The sequence below is a fragment of the Callospermophilus lateralis genome, chromosome 5 (assembly GCF_048772815.1).
Source record: "Callospermophilus lateralis isolate mCalLat2 chromosome 5, mCalLat2.hap1, whole genome shotgun sequence".
Taxonomy (NCBI): Eukaryota; Metazoa; Chordata; class Mammalia; order Rodentia; family Sciuridae; genus Callospermophilus; species Callospermophilus lateralis.
The window spans coordinates 51,858,989-51,881,104 of record NC_135309.1 but is presented as its reverse complement, the minus strand read 5'-3'; the positions used below and the strand labels follow the sequence as shown (position 1 = coordinate 51,881,104).

The following is a 22,116-nucleotide window of genomic DNA, read 5'->3' as shown; positions in this document are numbered from 1 at the left end:
GGTAGCTTTTCAAAGTGCTGCCCTCTGCACAGCAGCATTGAACAGACAGAGCAGGACCAGAATCATCCTACCCAGAGCCACACGTTGGTGTTGGAGAATTGTATGCCAGATACCTGGGACTTAAGAGACAAAAATGTCTTCCTGACCACCAATCCGGACTTCTTACTCTGAGAGTCCATTTTCTTGGCCACACTTCATAGAGCCAATGAAGACATGCCTGCAACTGTCCCATGTCCAACTTGACATTAGAGTATCAGGTCTGTTTGATGGTGGCAGCAAGCACTACTATATCCAGGTAAATGAAGGCCCACTTGAAAAACTGCCAATTTGAGACAAAAATCAAGGGTATCACTCAGAACTCACTTTTGAGTTCTAGTATCCCAAATGACATTTATATTTTCAGAAACCAATAGCAAATTGTACCCATGTTTCCCAGCTACGGACATGAAGACATTGATTCAAATATCTTCACTCAATCCACGTTGCCCTGAGGTCATCGTGCAAAGTGCATATCCAAATATACACTATATATCCTATATAAAGTTAGGGTGACAAAGTTTGACATGATGTTATTATACAAGTCAAACTTGGAATGTCATATTAGAAGTATATTTATTCTGAGAGAAAAGACTCAAATCCTTTGTGTACACAATTAGTTTTATTGAAACAAAGCAACTTGTACAGTTTTATCATTTAAAACTGAGCATCATCTTTCCTTTCCAGTGAAAACAAAAAAAAATTTTTAAAAATAAACAAACAAGATTACAATAGAGAATGTCAATTTCAAATAAGATCCTACGGTTCTGATGATTCCCCCATTGAGTGGCAGGGAATTTTATTTTAAAAGTGTCATCTTAAACTGCAAGGATGTTCATTAAACATCACAATTAAACATGCCAAAGGAGAAGCCATGTTGTTAAAATGCCCACTTAACCCATCCAAACATCTCAAACCCATCCTTTGGTGACCTTCTGTAACCCCATTTAAAAATTTGTTTTCTTTTTTTAAACAAGAAAAAAGTAGACAGATATATGTTGGTTAATGCTAACTGTCCGTATTCACATAGAGACACAGTGTAATCTCTGAGCCCAACATACAGATAAAGGAGGACAAAAGCTAGAATTTTGTGCACTCCTACACAGAGGCCCAGCACCCCCCACTCCCAGCAGAGTGAGGGAGCAGAAGGGTTTCCATTTTTCCCACAGAACATGGTGGTGTTGATTCCATACAGATTTTTGTTTTTTGTTTTGAGACAGGAAGAAATAAAAATGAATTTAGAATATAAGGGTGTAGAGATTCTTTTCCCATTGTACTTTGCTCAAGGTATTTGAGCACCCTCTTTGAGAAAAGAGATCTCAAGAACACAGCAACTAAGCACAAGGCAGGGGGAGGGGTGAAATGCAACTTACTCCCAGGGACTGAATTAATAAAAATCAAAAAACAAAAGAAAAATAAAGATTGCAATCCATCAGTATTCAATTAGTCATCTTCTCCTTCATCCTCCTCTCCTTTCTTCCCTTCATAATCATCTTCATCTTCTTCACCTTCATCCTCCTCTTCATCAATATCTTCCAATCCTTTTTCTTCTTCATTATCATTTTCTTCTTCTTCTACTTTCGCTTCTCCATCATCCATACTAGAAACCAAGTAGTACTGCAATAGATTTGGCCAAATATCATCTTTGATGACCTCTCCTAACTCATCTGCACCTGCAGCACAATGGTCAGTAAGCCAGGTAAAGAAGCTCTCTGGCTCTTCATGCTCCCTCTTCCTGATGGCTTTGTTCTGGGTTTGACTTGAATGTTTTGTCAAATCCTTTCCAGATTTCCATTTGATTTCAGTGCACTTTGAAGATGGATCGCCACACTTATTCAGATGAAGTTCTTTGGAGAGAACTTTATTTTTGAAGTAAGGATTTTCATCAAAATAAAAATCTCTTCTGTTACCTGATTTGATATCTTCAAATTCTGTCCCTTCAACTCTGGTTAAGTAATGCAGTGCCTCTTCATCTTCCTCCCCAACCAGTGCAGACACTTGTCAATGCTTGAAAAATGTTGTTACCCCCAAATTTGGAATTTTGTCTATCAATTCTGACCTCTTCTGAAAAAATGGTTGGCAGAATTTGTTATATTTCTGTTCTACTTTCAATATTTTCCCATTGGCTTGTTCATTAAGTCTATTTCATTTTGTACTTCATCAATATGTTCAATTGCTTCTTGTTGTTCCTTTTCACCCTTAAGCAAGCCCAGAGACCTGGATGAAGGAGGCAGTTTGGTTTTCTTTGTTGGAGACTGGAGCTAAGATTGGTGTTTGTGGGCCATCCTGTGAGGGAAATAAAGGACCAGATCCACTGTTTTTGCAGCTCACCAGGGAAAAGTACAAAGGTCCTCCATATTCTTAAGGGAAAGAAAATTACCTTTTCATTGTTGATTTTGATTCATCAAAATATTAAAAAATTTTTAGCTCAGAATAAAAAGCAAATGGAAAACAACTTAGTTTTACTATGAAAATATGGTGAAGTAATTTTGGTTTGTTTCCTCTAAGTTAAAAAACAAACAAACAAACCCAAATACTTACCATTTATGTGCATCAAGCCTAATTGTTCATGCCATGAATTCTTCATGAGGTATTCCACTAATTTGAAAGAAGAAGTCAACATTTACACTTATGAGTCTAGCCTTTATACATTGTGAAACTTTAGGGCACTGGGATTATCTTCTGATATGTTTCATTATAGATTACTATTTTCTGTAACACTAAAAGAAAAAAAGCTTTGATTTTTTTTTCTCCAAGCCTGTGAAAAGTAATTGTTAAACCTTCTCACGTTAATGTTATTTTGCAGTCATCTATCTTTCCATCTAAATTTAATTTTTCAATAATTCAATTTGTGATAATGAACTACATTTTAACCATTTTAACTTTTTCACATTGAAATTTTTTGCTGGCAATTAAGTATAATTGAACAGTTTGCCAATTATGCATAGTTTGTGGACATTTTTTTGTTCTTTAAATTTGAAGAGCTCATAGAGCTCTACCTTGACATAATCTATATTAGCTTCTTTTAACAGCTTAAAATATCTTTTAAGAAAAACATTATTTTACCAATATTATAATTTGTTATTTTTGTGTTGATTGGAAGCAGCAGGAAAGTACAATAATAAGATTTTACTAATTAATGTTGGCTGATCTTGATGTAGCTGCAAGTTGTAATATTATAGCACTTTTTGCTGTAAGGAGTCTCTTTTCTGTAAGAAAAACAATTAGCTTGCTACTACTAGTTGTGAATCCTGTCTCTCTTTTCTTTCACTGGACCCTGATTTGACAACTAGTATTGAGAGTTCTGACCAAGGAGAATTGCTGTCAAACGCATTCATGACTATTTTGTGCTCCCTAAATCACTATTTTATCTTCAACTTTAGGCAGCTGGGCTTGACCATATTCCAATCTCAATGACTCCTATCATCCTTCTCATCTAAAATCTAGACCTGCATAGTAAGCTTCTCTTTGCTTCCTTCCTAAATCCTCATCTAGGTCCATTTAAAGGCCTCCCAAGATTGGGTGACTACAATGCACACCCAGGCCTGTGATAGCATCTATGGAAGAAAACGTGGAAGAGAGGAGCAGTAGGAGGTATGCAGTTGAGAGCCTTGGTGCCCATCACCTCTGGAACAGTGCAGAGAAATGAAACATGGCCACACTCAGCAGAGGGCCCTGCTCCTGGAACGTGCATCTTAGAAAATGAATTCCTGGTGGCTCTGGGGAAGGTGAGGAGCACCTCAAGGAGCTGGGATCCCAGCCTTAGGGTTACAGCTGTATGATATGGTAGAACCTAGTCCTCCAGCTCTGTTTTTATCACCTTAACCTTCTATACAGATGTTTGCTAGTTTGCTAAGTCATCTGTCTGCAGGAGGCCTGCCACTTTCTATAGAGGCTCTCTGCATTCTCAGCCCATTTCACTTTTAGCTCTCACATAGTATGGTAGTCATTGATAGAAGAGAGTTAGCATTACCCTAGTTCACTTCTAACATGATCCCATGTTTCTCTGACCAAGGTACCCAATGTTTAGCCCTAGGAAAGGTGGTAATGAAGCATAATTTTGTGGTACTTCTTTTCTCAGTTTTGTCACATACTCATCCAAGGAGTTGCTCTATCTGATACTTCCCCGCCCCCAAAACAAACAAACAAAAACCCAAAACCAGGAAAGGGAAGATGGCCGCGAAGGGAGTGCAGTAACTCCGAGTACTGCGTCACTGTGAGGGAAAATGATGAGTTAGAACGGCTAAAAGCTATCTGGTTAGGAATTTCCAGCAAAATTGGGGTGCTCCAAAACCTAGTGGAAGGATTTTCATCGCATGAGGATCAGCTTCAGGGGCTCAAAAGCGAGCGATTTGTCCGTACGGAGCGCTTATTGTTCGGCAGATCGCCCTGCGGCTGGAGTCTGCGGAGCGCACTGGGAAACGACGGGCTGGTGGCGCAGAGATACAGCGATGCTGATTCTGCGGGCTCCTGCCAGCTAGGCATTTGCTGAGCTCGGAGCTGAATTCTGGGTTGGAGACGGGGAAGGAAACGGTCCAGTTCGGTTCTCCACACCAGTCAGACCACGGAGGAAGCCAGCGGCCACCATCTTGGAGAGCTGACGTCACCATCCTTGTTTTTGACTGATTGCAGCTCTTTCAGCTATAGAACAGGTAATTTCAGGCTGACAATTGTCTGCGTCTCGCAGACAAATTGCTCAGACTTAGTGCTAAATAACACGCGGAAACTGCTTCTTGGAGCCTGCTCCTATCAGAACACGCACCGAGCCCGGAGCGGCGGAGCTCCGGCTACCGGAGCTGCTCTGGCCCAGGGCTATAGAACCCGCGGAAACTGCTTCTTGGAGCCCGCTCCTGTCGGAGCATGCACCAAGTCCGGAGAGGCCGAATTCTGGCTCCCGGAACTGCTCTGGCCCAGGGATAAAGAACCCGCGGAAACTGTCTCTCGGTCCGGGTCCTGCTGAATACTGTGAAGGCCAGAGGGGCGGAGCAGAGCCGCCGCCAGAGCCCGGAACAGGCCTAGCGACCTGCCGGCGTGGTGTCGCGTCGCCCCGGCTAGAGCAGGGGCCGAACAGAGCCGCCGCCAGAGCCCGGAACAGGCACAGCGACCCGCCGGCGTGGTGTCGCGTCGCTCCGGCTAGAGCAGGGGCCGAACAGAGCCGCCGCCAGAGCCCGGAACAGACATAGCGACCCGCCGGCGTGGTGTCGCGTCGCCCCGGCTAGAGCAGGGGCCGAACAGAGCCGCCGCCAGAGCCCGGAACAGGCACAGCGACCCGCCGGCGTGGTGTCGCGTCCCTCTGGCTAGAGCAGGGGCCGAACAGAGCCGCCGCCAGAGCCCGGAACAGGCACAGCGGCCCGCCGGCGTGGTGTCGCGTGGCTCCGGCTAGAGCAGGGGCCGAACAGAGCCGCCGCCAGAGCCCGGAACAGGCACAGCGACCCGCCGGCGTGGTGTCTCGTCGCTCCGGCTAGAGCAGGGGCCGAACAGAGCCGCCGCCAGAGCCCGGAACAGGCACAGCGACCCGCCGGCGTGGTGTCGCGTCACTCTGGCTAGAGCAGGGGCCAAACAGAGCCGCCGCCGGGGCCCGGAGCAGACCCAGCGACCCGCCGGCGTGGTGTCACGTCGCTCCGGCTGGAGCGGGGGCCGATCAGAGCCGCCGCCTGTGCCCGGAACAGGTCCAGCGACCCGCCGGCGTGGTGTCTCGTCGCTCCGGCTAGAGCGGGGGCCGAACAGAGCCGCCGCCTGCGCCCGGAGCAGGTCCAGAGACCTGCCGGCGTGGTGTCGCATCGCTCCGGCTCGAGCAGGGGCCGAACAGAGCCGCTGCCAGAGCCCGGAATAGGCCCAGCGACCCGCCGGCGTGGTTGTCAAGAATCCCCAATTGGAGTAGGGGGAAAGCAGATCCTCCACCCGCGTCCGCAAGGTAGGCAGGCCTGTGACAGTCTGGCAGAACAGCCCCAGCGGCCTGCCGGCGTGGTAGACACGTCACACCACTTGGGGGAGGGGCAGAGCAGAGCCGCTCCCCGAGCCTGGATCAGGCCCAGCGGCCCGCCAGCGTGGCAGTCACATCACTCCATTTGGAGTAGGGGCAGAGCAGAGCCGCAGCCCGCGCCCAGAACAGGCACAGCGACCTGCCGGGGTGGTAGTCACGACAACCCAATTGGAGAAGGGGCAGAGCAGAGCCGCCGCCCACGCCTGTAAGGTAGTCAGATCCGCGACTAACTGGTGGAACAGGCCCAGGGGTTCACGGACGTGGTGACGTGGTAGACACGTCACACCAATAGGAGGAAGGGCAGAGCAGAGCCGCTGCCCGCGCCTCCAAGGTAGGCAGACCTGGACCGACCGGCAGAACAGTCCCAGCGGCCCACCAGCGTGGTAGACAAATCACCCCAATTGGAGGAGGAGCAGAGCTGCCGCCCGCCCCTGCAAGGGAGACTTTTCAACTATACAAGAGCAATATAAATATATAGGGGGAAAAATTTCAAAAACACAATAGTTTCACTAAGCAGAAAGAAACACGAGCAATATGAAAAGACAAGGAAAGAAAGGACCACAAGCAATGCAGGTCAACTCAACTTTAGAAGAGGTTATAGCTGCAGCAGATGGAATGTCAGATAAAGAATTCAGGATATACATGCTGCAAATGATCTGGAGTCTCAAGGAAGACATTAGACAGCAAAATCAGACAATGAAAGATCATTTCGACCACTTCGACAATGTATTACATAAACAAATCCAAGAAGCAAAAGATCAACTATACAGGGAGATAGAGGTAATAAAAAACAAACAAACAGAAATCCTAGAAATGCAGGAAGCAATAAACCAACTTAAAAACTCAATTGAGAATACTACCAGCAGAGTAGAACACTTAGAAGATAGAACATCAGACAATGAAGACAAAGTATTTCAACTTGAAAAGAACATAGATAGCTCAGCAAAACTGTTAAGAAACCATGAGCAGAACATCCAAGAAATATGGGATAATATAAAGAGACCAAACATAAGAGTCATTGGGATACAGGAAGGTATAGAGGTCCAAACCAAAGGAATGAACCACCTATTCAATGAAATAATACGAGAAAACTTCCCAGACTTGAAGAATGAGACAGAATCCCAAATCCTAGAAGCATACAGGACGCCGAATGTGCAAAATCATAAGAGATCCACACCTAGACACATTATAATGAAGATGCCCAACATACAGAATAAGGAGAGAATTTTAAAAGCTACAAGAGAAAGGAAGCAGATTACATTTAGGGGTAAACCAATCAGGATAACAGCTGATCTTTCAACACAGACTCTGAAAGCTAGAAGATCCTGGAATCACATATTTCAAAAACTGAAAGAAAATGGGTTCCAACCAAGAATCATGTATCCAGCGAAATTAAGCTTCAGGATGGAAGATGAAATTAAAACCTTCCACGATAAACAAAAGTTAAAAGAATTTGCAGCTAGAAAACCATGTCTTCAAAACATCCTCGGCAAAACATTACAGGAAGAGGAAATGGAAAATAACAATGAATACCAACAGTGGGAGGTAGGACAGTAAAGGGGGGGAAAATAATCAAAAAAGGAAAACAAACCATGTTTAGTAACATAAATAAACAATTATGGCTGGAAGAACAACACATATCTCAATAATAACCCTAAATGTTAATGGCTTAAACTCACCAATCAAGAGACACAGACTAGTAGAATGGATCACAAAACAAGACCCAACAATATGCTGCCTACAGGAGACGCATTTGATAGGAAAAGACATACATAGACTGAAGGTGAAAGGTTGGGAAAAATCATATCACTCATATGGACTTAGGAAACAAGCAGGAGTGTCCATACTCATATCAAATAAAATAGATTTCAAGCCAAAGTTAATCAAAAGGGATAAAGAGGGACACTACATACTGCTCAAGGGAACCATACACCAACAAGACATAACTATCATAAATATATATGCCCCAAACAATGGTGCAGCTATGTTCATCAAACAAACTCTTCTTAAGTTTAAGAGTCTAATAGACCAACATACAATAATCATGGGAGACTTCAACACACCTCTCTCACCACTAGACAGATCTTCCAAACAAAAGTTGAATAAGGAAACTATAGAACTCAATAACACAATTAATAACCTAGACTTAATTGATATATATAGAATATACCACCCAACATCAAGCAGTTACACTTTTTTCTCAGCAGCACATGGATCCTTCTCAAAAATAGATCATATATTATGTCACAGGGCAACTCTTAGACAATATAAAGGAGTGGAGATAATACCATGCATCTTATCTGATCATAATGGAATGAAACTGAAAATCAACGATAAAAGAAGGAAGGAAAAAACATGCATCACTTGGAGAATGAACAATTGGTTACTAAATGATCAATGGGTTATAGAAGACATCAAGGAGGAAATTAAAAAATTCTTAGAGATAAATGAAAGCACAGACACAACATATCGGAATCTATGGGACACATTAAAAGCAGTTCTAAGAGGAAAATTCATTGCTTGGAGTTCATTCCTTAAAAAAAGAAAAAACCAACAAATAAATGATCTCATACTCCATCTCAAAATCCTAGAAAAAGAAGAGCAAAACAACAGCAAAAGAAGTAGAAGGCAAGAAATTATTAAAATCAGAGCTGAAATTAATGAAATCGAAACAAAAGAAACAATTCAAAAGATTGACAAAACTAAAAGTTGGTTCTTTGAAAAAATAAATAAAATCGACAGACCCTTAGCCATGCTAACGAAGAGAAGAAGAGAGAGAAATCAAATTACTAGCATACGGGATGAAAAAGGCAATATCACAACAGACACTTCAGAAATACAGAAGATAATCAGAAACTATTTTGAATCCTTATACTCCAATAAAATAGAAGATAGTGAAGGCATCGATAAATTTCTTAAGTCATATGATCTGCCCAGATTAAGGCAGGAGGATATAGACAACCTAAACAGACCAATATCAATTGAGGAAATAGAAGAAACCATCAAAAGACTACCAACTAAGAAAAGCCCAGGACCGGATGGGTATACAGCAGAGTTTTACAAAACCTTTAAAGAGGAACTAACACCAATACTTTTCAAGCTATTTCAGGAAATAGAAAAAGAGGGAGAACTTCCAAATTCTTTCTACGAGGCCAACATCACCCTGATTCCTAAACCAGACAAAGACACTTCAAAGAAAGAAAACTACAGACCAATATCTCTAATGAACCTAGATGCAAAAATCCTCAATAAAATTTTGGCAAATCGGATTCAAAAACATATCAAAAAAATTGTGCACCATGATCAAGTAGGATTCATCCCTGGGATGCAAGGCTGGTTCAATATACGGAAATCAATTAATGTTATTCACCACATCAATAGACTTAAAAATAAGAACCATATGATCATCTCGATAGATGCAGAAAAAGCATTCGACAAAGTACAGCATCCCTTTATGTTCAAAACGCTAGAAAAACTAGGGATAACAGGAACTTACCTCAACATTGTAAAAGCAATCTATGCTAAACCTCAGGCTAGCATCATTCTGAATGGAGAAAAATTGAAGGCATTCCCTCTAAAATCTGGAACAAGACAGGGATGCCCTCTCTCACCACTTCTGTTCAACATAGTTATCGAATCACTGGCCAGAGCAATTAGACAGACGAAAGAAATTAAAGGCATAAAAATAGGAAAAGAAGAACTTAAATTATCACTATTTGCAGATGACATGATTCTATACCTAGCAGACCCAAAAGGGTCTACAAAGAAACTATTAGAGCTAATAAATGAATTCAGTAAAGTGGCAGGATATAAAATCAACACACATAAATCAAAGGCATTCCTGTATATCAGCGACAAATCCTCTGAAATGGAAATGAGGACAACCACTCCATTCACAATATCCCCCCAAAAAATAAAATACTTAGGAATCAACCTAACAAAAGAGGTGAAAGACTTATACAATGAAAACTACAGAACCCTAAAGAGAGAAATAGAAGAGGATCTTAGAAGATGGAAAAATATACCCTGTTCATGGATAGGCAGAACTAACATCATCAAAATGACAATATTACCAAAAGTTCTCTATAGGTTTAATGCAATACCAATCAAAATCCCAATGGCATTTCTTATAGAAATAGAGAAAGTAATCATGAAATTCATATGGAAAAATAAAAGACCCAGAATAGCAAAAACAATGCTAAGCAGGAAGGGTGAATCAGGCGGTATAGCGATACCAGACTTCAAACTATACTACAGAGCAATAGTAACAAAAACAGCATGGTACTGGTACCAAAACAGGCGGGTGGACCAATGGTACAGAATAGAGGACACAGAAACCAACCCACAAAACTACAACTATCTTATATTTGATAAAGGGGCTAAAAGCATGCAATGGAGGAAGGATAGCATCTTCAACAAATGGTGCTGGGAAAACTGGAAATCCATATGCAACAAAATGAAACTGAATCCCTTTCTCTCGCCATGCACTAAAGTTAACTCAAAATGGATCAAGGAGCTTGATATCAAATCAGAGACACGGCGTCTGATAGAAGAAAAAGTCGGCTATGATCTACATACTGTGGGGTCGGGCTCCAAATTCCTCAATAGGACACCCATAGCACAACAGTTAATAACTAGAATCAACAAATGGGACTTACTCAAACTAAAAAGTTTTTTCTCAGCAAAAGAAACAACAAGAGAGGTAAATAGGGAGCCTACATCCTGGGAACAAATCTTTACTCCTCACACTTCAGATAGAGCCCTAATATCCAGAGTATACAAAGAACTCAAAAAATTAGACAACAAGATAACAAATAACCCAATCAACAAATGGGCCAAAGACATGAACAGACACTTCTCAGAGGAGGACATACAATCAATCAACAAGTACATGAAAAAATGCTCACCATCCCTAGCAGTCAGAGAAATGCAAATCAAAACCACCCTAAGATACCATCTCACTCCAGTAAGATTGGCAGCCATTAGGAAGTCAAACAACAACAAGTGCTGGCGAGGATGTGGGGAAAAGGGTACACTTGTTCATTGTTGGTGGGACTGCAAATTGGTGCAGCCAATCTGGAAAGCAGTATGGAGATTTCTTGGAAAGTTGGGAATGGAACCACCATTTGACCCAACTATTCCCCTTCTCGGTCTATTCCCTAAAGACCTAAATAGAGCATGCTACAGGGACACTGCTACATCGATGTTCATAGCAGCACAGTTCACAATAGCAAGACTGTGGAACCAACCTAGATGCCCTTCAATAGACGAATGGATAAAAAAAATGTGGCATTTATACACAATGGAATATTACTCTGCATTAAGAAATGACAAAATCATAGAATTTGGAGGGAAATGGATGGCATTAGAGCAGATTATGCTGAGTGAAGCCAGCCAATCCCTAAAAAACAAATGCCAAATGTCTTCTTTGATATAAGGAGAGTAACTAAGAACAGAGTAGGGACGAAGAGCATGAGAAGAAGATTAACATTAAACAGGGACGAGAGGTGGGAGGGAAAGGGAGGGAGAAGGGAAATTGCATGGAAATGGAAGGAGACCCTCAGGGTTATACAAAATTACATACAAGAGGTAACGAGGGGAAAGGGAAAAATAATACAAGGGGGAGATATGAACTGCAGTAGAGTGGGTAGAGAGAGAAGAGGGGAGGGGAGGGGAGGGGAGGGGGGTAGTAACGGATAGGAAAGGCAGCAGAATACAACAGACCCTAGTATGGCAATATATAAATCAATGGAAGTGTAACTGATGTGATTCTGCAATTTGTAAACGGAGTAAAAATGGGAGTTCATAACCCACTTGAATCAAAGTGTGAAATATGATATATCAAGAACTATGTAATGTTTTGAACAACCAACAATAAAAAAAAAAAATATTAAAAAAAAAAAAAAAAAAAAAAAAAAAAACCCAAAACCAGGATTACTAAAGAGTTGGCCCAAGATGATAGAGTAGGAGGGACTATGATAATTTCTCTAGAGTATATATGACAGACTAGGAGCTCATAGACTTGATTTTTTTTTTCATGACTTGCACCTAGTTTAATTTTTAAAAATAGCTACTAGAATTTCACATTGGGGAATCTTACTTAAAAATCAAGATTTCTACCTTCTTTAAAAATAATTAAAAGATTTAGTCTCTCTCACAACACTCAGATGTAAATCAGTGTTGCCAGCCCCATTTAGACAACATTCTTATTCCCGTTTCTCCCCAGCCTACCACATCATTTGTACTACCTGTCTTCTGTTGTCATTTGAACCTGCAGCTTTTATTTTAGTGTTGCATTGTGTACTTACATTAAACCTCCTTTTAGTCAAAGAAGATGCTAAGAAAGGCATTTTCATGCTTCCAACAGTGTACTTTGGGTCGTTTATTGTAGTTGGGGCTGCTAACATTGCTCTCACTGTGTCTGTCTGATCATATGGTTCAAAAAATCAACTTAAAATGTTGCTTTTGTCTGTTTAAGATTATTTCAGGTTTTGCTATGCACGTGGAAGTTTTCCAGATGTATTAGTGTAAGTCCTTTGGTAGAAAGGACTTACATATTTCAATATGCACTGAGCTGTATGGCTTGGTCTTTGTTCCTTGTGGTAGAGACAAGGACAATACATGAGGGCATATCCTATGGTTTCTGTCTGCACTTGAAACATTTTACCCATTTTTAATTTTAACAGCAGTCCTTGAGGACAAATTATATAGAAATGATGAACAAATTGCCTTGAAGGGATGTGTAACAATCAGCTTTAGAATGGACAGATTCTTTAAAAGTTCATTAGGTGTGTCATAAGGAACAACAGAGAGAAGCAGCAGATTAGGGAAAAACCTAGTTTCAAAGGCTATTCACCTTCCATTTTTCTTTTAATCTCTTTAGCATGTTTATAGCTAGAAGGGAGCAGGGGATATTGAAGATTTATGCTAGAGAGTAAAGCAAGCATTCTAATTTTAGAAAATGAATGTTAAATTATTGAGGTCAGCTAGTTTTTCTGGAGAGTGTCAAGAGTGGGGTGAATGTGGAGCAGAAAATGGGAGGAGAGAGGTTAGTGTGTGTGTGTGTGTGTGTGTGTGTGTGTGTGTGTGGTGTAATTTTAGGGAAGAATTCAGACCAATTTGGAAATAACAGAGGTACCTATGAGATTAAACAGAGTATAGAGTTAAAATGCCAAAACTTTCTTCTCTTGTCTACATTTTTACACATCTGCTTTCTTGGCTGCTGCTAATATTTGCATTTTTTTTAATTCCTAAGGAATTTCAATGTTGAATAATTGATCGAATTAGTAACTATGAAAGGATTGGACAAATCACAGTTTCATTTACTTTTTGAAAACTATTTGTCTGAATGTGAAGTGGCAACTAAGAAGTAAATGGGACAGAGCTGCTAATATATCGTAGAGAATCCATTTTCAAGGCCATGTGATTATTGGTGTTCACTAAGTCTGGAGATCCTGCACAGAAGTATGTTTCCTTTTTATTTTCAATTTCTAACAGACCATTAAATTGTACTGTATTTTGGAATCATTAATTGCCTTTCATGATAAAATCAAAGATACACAACTTGAACTCTCAATATGTGAGTTTTATTTTTGAATTGTCTCAAATGACTATATTATTGCAAAGCCCCCTCATTTATAACTTGAAAATATGAGAAGTTATACTGATTGGTTTATTTGTCTAGTAATTATTGGTTTATTTATTTTATAAAATCTAAAATAATGACAACAAATTGATGATAAAAATATGCATTAGCCTGGTGTATGTATTTTTATACTAAATATTAAAGGAGAAAACCTTAATTACAAGCTAATATTTAATTGAAATAGTTTCTATCTAAATGTGAGTGCTTGAAAAGGAAAATTCAAGACAGGTAAAACCTCAGAGATGTCAGACTATCTTTAACGGAAGCCTGAAACCTAAGAAAAATATCATCCTAATTTTCTGGTCAAGGGACTAGTCTGAAACCCTAAAAACTGACATCAAAATGATCATATTTATGATCCCAAATTCAAGTTAGGGATCTATTACTCTAAACCAGATATAATTATATACTGTTATTAATCCTTATATCCTATATTATTATTCATAAATATTATCAAATAAGTGACAAGAAGAATGAGTGATTTATTGGGATACAAAAATCTTGTCTAGTATGATGGACAATAGTTAGCAATTCAGACAAATTTAAACTTTTTGGTGTATCAGTGGATGTCCCGAATTCAGAATTACTTTTACAACTTCAAAATGTATATGGATAAGGTAAGAAGGCAATTTTAAGTCCTGCAGAAAGCCTGATTCTTGATGGGAATCCTAATCTAAAAGAAAACTATTTGGAGGAGAGCATGCTGTGCTTCATCTTTCCTATCAGTATTTTTATGTGAGTGAAATCAGATTAAAATAATCATCAAAGAAAGTTCTAAAAGAATGGGGTAAGACTAGAGGATGAAAGGAAGTCATAAATCATTCTCCCTGATAGAATACGTGGGGAAGAGAGGAAGGACCAATTTTACACAGTTAGTTTCGTTGGTATTAAGAGTTAGATGGTTGATTTATGGCGAGTCACAGATCTCTGTTAGTTTTGGTTTCTAGAGCCTCCTTCTCTCCATGTGCTCTGTGAGTCTGTGCTTACTTAGTGGTTGTGTTAGGCAGCTTTCATTGCTGTGACCAAAATAACTGACAAGAACAACAGAGAAGGGAAAGTTTATGTTGGCTTACAGTTTCAGAGGTCCAGTCGATGATTGAGTGATTCCATTACTCTGGGCCCAAGGTGAGGCAGAGCATCGTGGAAGAAGGGTGAGGTGAAGAAAAGCTACTCAACTCATGGCAGTCAGGAAGCAGAAACAGAGCACCAGGGAAATAAAATCCCAAGGACAGATGGCAGTGACCTACTTCCTCCAGCCAAACCCTGCCTGCCTGCAGTTACCACCCAGTTAGTAGTTCTTTCAAATTATTAGTCCACCAAATGGTTTAATCCACTGATTTGGTCACATTTCTCACAATGTAATCATTGCATCACCTGCATTAACACAGGAGCTTTAGGGGGACAACCTCATACCCAAACCATAACTGGTCATAGAGTACCTGAAATCTGGAATCAGTAAGCTATTGCTTGATGGCAAATAAGGCCCACCCCTGTTTTCACAAGACCCTGGAACTAAGAATGTTTTTTACTGTTGCTTGTATGGAGGTTCCTTAGAAAACTTAGAATGGAACCACCATTTGACCCAGCTCTGTAACTCCCCAGTTTATATCCAAAGGACTTAAAGTCAGCATACTACAGTAACGTAGCCACATCAATGTTTATAGCAGTTCACTTCACAATAGCTAAACTGTGGAACTAACCTAAATGACCTTCAATTTATGAACGGATAAAGAAACTGTATATATACACAGTGGAATATCACTCATCTTAAAGAAGAGTGAAATTATGGCATTTGCAGGTAAATGGATGGAGTTGAAGAATATCATGCTAAGAAAAATAAGCCAATCCAATCCCAAAAACTCTAAGGCCAAATGTTTTCTCTGATATGTAGCTTTTGATCTATAATGGGAGGCTGAGGCAAGGGAAAAATGGAGGAACTTTGGATTGGACAGAGGAAAGTGAGAAGGATGGTGGAATGAGATGGATATTATTACCCTAGGTACATGTATAATTGCACATATGGTGTCACTCTGTATCCTGTACAACCAGAGAAATGAAAAGCTGTGTTCCATTTGTGTACAATGAGTCAAAATACATTCGGCTATTATGTATAACTAATTAGAACAAATAATAAAAAAGAATGGTTTTTCAATCTTAAATGGTAGAAAAAATCAAAAGAATAATAATATTTAGTAAAAATTACATGAAAGTCAAATTTCTATGCCGATTACTACATCTTTATTGGAACACAGCTACATTCATTTCTTTACATATTATTTATGACTATTTTTATACCATAATAGTGCAATACAGACTTTATTGCTGGTAGAGCCTAAAATACCAACTATTTAGCCCCTTATAGAAAAAGATTACCAACCCTTGACTGTACTAAATGGAATTTAAGAAGAGCATCTTTATGTTTTTTTTTTTCTTAAGATCTAGTCATCAATGACATAAAATCATCTGTGGCAATAGTAAAAATGCAGATTCCTAGGTCCTAGTATAGTTTTTACTGAATGGAAATGCACTGAGCTATGCAGAACATGGAATCTGTGTTTTTTATGTATGGTCCAGGTGATTTTTCTGAACACTGTGGTGTGAGAATCTTTTTGTGCAGGAAAAGGATATATGGTTCCTGAACCCTTAGGAATGACTTAGGCAGATACTTGGCTCTATATGAAATGTCTTTTATGAATTATTTGAGATACACTAGAGTGGTCTCTGCATATTACTTACCTGCAAAATTTCTATAAAGGGTTGATTAAAACAACATTGTATCATATTATATAAAATCATGGTCTCCAAAGTGGAGAATACACACAACTTGATTCACAATCCACTAAGTTCTAGGAAGAAAATAGTAGACTTATTAAATTTTCCCTATAAACTAACTTATTTGTGTGTGTGTGAATGATATATGCACATGTGTATGTGTATATAGACATATATTTGTATATATATGTATATATACCCAGTATAAAAATGAAAAAAAGTTTATAATGTTTTTATTATAAAAATGTTTATAATAAAAAGTGTTTTCTAGTTAACCCATTGCTGCTCTTCCCCCCAGAGGCTGTTTAATTTGCAGTTTATCTCTACCTTTCTAAATAATACCCCAATACTACTATTTCTAGATGTTTCTGTTTTAAATATGATCTGTTATTTTAAAAGATTAAATATGATCTGTTCTGTATTTTGCATATTCATACTCTTGCCTTACTTCCAATGTCTTGGTATAATCACATAAAACTTTTAAAAAATAGTGTTTCTATAATTGTGACAATCATATTACTATCTAGATCTACTATCTTGATTTGATATATAGCTATCATTCTTTGTTTTCCTTTCCCATCATTCTTGGAATTTCCTTTGCCTCCTTTCTTTGTTTATTTCCCAGTTTGCTCTACCTCATACTTTCTTTTTTCTTGATTTAATCTCTCATTTTGCTAGAGATGGCTTCCTGATAAAACACATGTCTAAGAGAAGTTTTTTGAGAACTTGTTTATCTTTAAAGGCCTGGATTGTTAGTTCTGATGAGGATTGTACTTTAGAAATCTTTTTCTTCCTAAGATATTTCATCCTTTAACTTTATTTAATTTTTAATTGACTAATGATAATCCTATATGTTTATGTGGTACAATGTGCTGTTTCAATACATGTACATGTTGTGGAATGATTAAATAAATCTAATTAACATATTCATCATATTTATCACCTTATTAATTCTTATGGTAGAAACATTTAAATCTATTCTTTGAGCAACTTTAAAATTACATTATTGCTTTAAATAAACTCCATTGTTTATATTTAAGGATACAACATGTTATAAAATGGATACTTTAGTGAAACAAATTGACATATCCATTATTTGCCATAGTTCCCCCTTCCCCATCATGGCAAAAGCAGCTCTAAATGTATTCATTTAGCAAAATCTTAGATACAATGTATTAACTATGGTACTCATATTATATATTAGATCTTTAGGTTTGTTCATTTTATATATTGCTACTTTGTATCCTCTGATCTAGTCTCTTTATTTTTTCTACCTACCTACCTACCACTGGTAACCACTCCTTTATTCTCTATCTCTGTACTCTGTATGGGGATTCCACATATGTGTGAGATCATGCAATACTTTTTGTCTTTGATTTCTCTTATTTAATATAGTGTCCTCTAGATCCGAGCATTATTTATTTAGTTACTTAATTTAATAGTAATAAGCAGAATCTCCTATTTTAAAAATATTCCACTGTATATATTTACCAAAGTTTCTTATCCATTCATTTGTTGACAGATTTATTTCTGTCAATTGGTTATTGTGAATAATGCTGGAATGAATGTGGGAGTCTGCAGATATCTTTATAAGGTAGTGATTTAATTTCTTTTGATTGTAAGAGGAATGCTAGATCATATGGTTGTTTTACTTTTATTTTTAAAGGAACTTCCATATTATTTTTCATAATGGTTGCACCAATCTATATTCTTATCCAAAGTGTTAAAAGTGTCCACATCCTTGCCAACACTTGCTATTTCTTGTCTTTTTCAAAATAACCACCCTAATGGGTGTGAGGAGATATCTCATAGTGGGTTTGATTAGCATTTCTCTGATTAGTGATGATGTTGAGTACCTCTCCAATACCTGTTAGCCATTTTTAAGTCATTTTTGAGGAAGTGTCTATCCAGATCATTTCTTCACTTTTGAATTGAATGATGCGTTTTCTTCTTATTAAGTTATATGAGCTGTTTTTTTTCACTGTTCAAGGTTTATTTGATATTTCAGTTGGTGTGACACTTGGATAGCTGGTTGCAAAGTTCATTTGTAGATCTTTCTTTTACATTATATGGAAATGTACACTACAGATACATATAATACACAAAATAAAATCCTTTAGAACAGTTATACATAAGACATTCGATATTGGATTTAACATTGGATCCCAGGATGTGACTGAATGAAAAAAAAGTTGGACTGGGCATGTCTGATGAAGGTATATCACACAACATACACTATGTTGTGTAACATTGGCAGTGGTATCTCAGAGACGGTGGAACTATTTTACACTATTTTAGGACTACACAAGTTAAGTACTACCCAGCATCAGGATATCTGTAAGGATTTATGCGCCATTCCTATTTCTAACTTTAGAAAATTGATGTTTTTCCCAGGCCATCTGCTTTAATCACAGATCAGATAAAAAGGACAACATGCATGAGCTTGGAGTTTGCAGTCACAATATAGTCTTTGCCAGAGACAAACTAAGATCCTGTTGTATCCTAGACAGTGAAGTGGTATGACATTAGAAGCCTTTAAAACTGAAGCTTTTTTTTTGGATTCCCCAAAGTGTATCTGCACTCTTCTTCAAATGTGCCTCTTCCTCAGGAGTCAGATTCACCTTCACAACATCTGAGATTCCATTTTGTCCCAAAATGCAAGGCACACTTAGAAAAACGTCATCCTTTATTCTATAGAGACCCTAAATCATAGTGGAAATTGAATGCACCTGTCTAAAATTCTTTATTATACTTTCTGCCCAATCTGCCACAAACAGTCCAATGGTCCAGGATGTATATAGCCTTTTAGTTTGATCACCTCATGAGCGCTGTCAACCACCTGCTTATGAACCTCTTTCCAATGTTCGTTATCTGCATCAGTGCCCAAATCTGGGTGCAGATTCTTCAAGGAGACACCAGCAACATTCACTCCACTCCACACAGGTACACTAAGGTCTCCATGCTCACCAAGGACCCACCCATGACAGCTTAATGGGTGAACTCTCAGCCTTTCCCCCATCAGGTAACGAAACAGTGCTGAATCCAGATTGCAACCACTTCCAATAAATCGGTTTTTGGGAAAGCCACTTATCTTCCAAGCCACATAGGTCAAGATATTCACTGGATTGGAAACAATAAGCAACTTGCAATGTGGGCTGTATTTTACAACACTGGGAATGATGAACTTGAAGATGTTCACATTACGCTGGACCAAATTAAGACAGCTTTCTACCTCTTGCTGATGTGCCCCAGCTGTGATAATAATGAGCTTGGAGTTTGCAGTCACATTATAGTTTTTGCAGAGACAATTTTTGGTGTTCTAAGAAAAAGGCTGCCATGCTGGAGATCCATCATCTCTCCCTTCAATTTATCTTCCATGAAAATAAGAGCAAGTTCATCTGCCAAGTCCTTCATTAAGATACTGATGACACAGGCCATGCCAACAGCACCAACCCCAACAACTATAATCTTATTCTGGGGGACCTGTTCTTCCTTAAGAAGATTCACAATTAGCTGATCCTTGAGACTTGCCATCTTGGACTTGGAACCAAAAGGAATCATCGGGAGTGCATGTTGAGAAGGCGTTGGGGGCGCGTGGCAATAGAATCTGCACTTAGCAGCAGTGTCTCCGGCACCCTATATGAGCTCTTCATAATTTTTGGATAAATTATGAGACATATGGTGTGCAAACATTTTTTTCTATAAACATAGGCTGCCTTTTCATTTTTTAAAAATTGTTTTCCTTGACTGCACAGAAACTTTTGAGTTGGAAGTAATTCCATTTATTAATTTTGGTTTCATAGACTGAGATTTGATGTTATATATAAAAGTCATTGATAAGACCTATGGAAAGGAGATGGTCCCCTATGCTTTCCTGTAGGAGCATTATGGCTCCCATTTTTGTGTTTAAGCCATCCAGTTTGAGTTGCTTTTGTTTACAATCTTCATTTTCCTATATATGAAAATCCAGTTTTTCCGTCATTTATTGAGGAGACTCTCCTTTCTCTATTATGTCTTCTGGGTGCCCTTGTTTAGATTATTTATGTATTTCTGTTCTGTTCTGTTCACTGCTTTGATGGTAGTACTATACCATTTTGATTATCCTAGCTTTGTAATATATTTTAATTTGGTGATGTTGCCAATTTGGTTTTTCTATCTCAGAATTGCTTTTTATATTTGAAGTCTTCCATGGCTCCATACAAATTTAATGATTGTTTTTTTCCCTCCCATTTTTTGTAAATAATGTGGGATTTGAAAGGATTGTATTTAACCTGTATATTGCATTGGGTGACATGAACATTTAAAAAATACTAATTCTTCTGAACATTAACATGAAATATTTCCCCATTATTTGTGTCATCTCCAATTTCTTTCATCAGTTTGTTTTCATAGCTTTCGGTGTGCCAATTTTCCACCTCCTTGATTAATTTTATTTCTAGGAATTTTAGTTATTTTTTGATGCTATAATAAAAGAAACTGTTTACTTAATTTCTTTTTGGCAAGGTTATTATTTATATACAAAAATGCCACAGATTTTGTATTTTGATTTTATAAATTGAAACTTAATTCCCTTTTTTGAACTTTTTGAAATTTTCTACATATAGGATTATGTCATCTGCAAATACAGATTATTTTACTTCTTCCTTTCCAATATAATATCTTTAACTTCTTTTTTTTATCTGTCCTTTCTCCTCCTCCTCCTCCTCCTCCTCTTCTTCTTCTTACCAGGGATTGAACCCAAGGGCACTTAACCACTGAGTCACATCCCCAGCCCCTCCCCCCTTTTTTGCATTTTATTTAGAGACAGAGTCTCACTGAATTACTTAGGGCCTCGATAAGTTGCTGGGGCTGTCTTTGAACTTCTCTTTTAGCTTTCTTAGCCACTGGGATTATAGGTGTGCACCCCTGCACCTGGCCTGATTATTGTTTTGTTAAAAATAGTTTTTAGTTGTTGCTGGACTTTTATTTATATGAAGGGCTGAGAATCAAACCCAGCACCTCACACATGCAAGGCAAGTGCTCTGCCACTGAACTATAAACCCAGCCCTGGCCTGATTACTCTGGATAGTCCTTCCGTGTTGAATTGAAGTGAGGAGAGTGGGCATACACTTGCCTTGTTCCAGATCTTAGATAAAAACTTTCATTTTTCCCCCATTGATTATATTAGTTGGGTTTTTCACAAGTGGCCTTTATTAAGTTGAGGAACTTCCTTCTATACCTAAGCTGTTGAGTTTTTATCAAAGACAGGATATTTAACTTGGTTGAATTCTTTTTCTGAAACAATCATGTGATTTTTGTCTCTTACTGATTGATGTTAATTTTATCCTGTTATTTGTGAAAATTTCTGTCATTATTTCACTAATTAAGCTTTTTCTCCTTCCAATCTCTGTTTCTCCGGGATCCCTACAATGTGTACATTGGTTCACTTGATCATATTCCATAAATTCCATAGGCTTTTGTTATTCTCTTTTTTTTTCTCATGAAAGTTTATTTTTTTCACTTTTTATTGGTGCATTATAGTTATATATAATGGTGGGGTTTATTTTTACATATTTGCACATTCATACAATGTAATGATATAATTTGGTCAATATTATTCCCCAGTATTTTTCCTTTCCATCCCTTCCTTCTTCCTTCTTTTCCCTTTATTCTACTGATCTCCCTTTGATTTTCATGAGAC

General features: G+C 38.6%; 2 pseudogenes; both read right to left on the bottom strand.

Annotated features, from left to right (window-relative positions):
- Positions 1-1,479: 1,479 nt before the first annotated feature.
- On the bottom strand, positions 1,480-3,730 carry LOC143400377 (protein SET-like; annotated as a pseudogene).
- A 15,231-nt stretch (positions 3,731-18,961) lies between these two features.
- Positions 18,962-19,997, bottom strand: LOC143400376 (L-lactate dehydrogenase A chain pseudogene; annotated as a pseudogene).
- Positions 19,998-22,116: the final 2,119 nt, after the last annotated feature.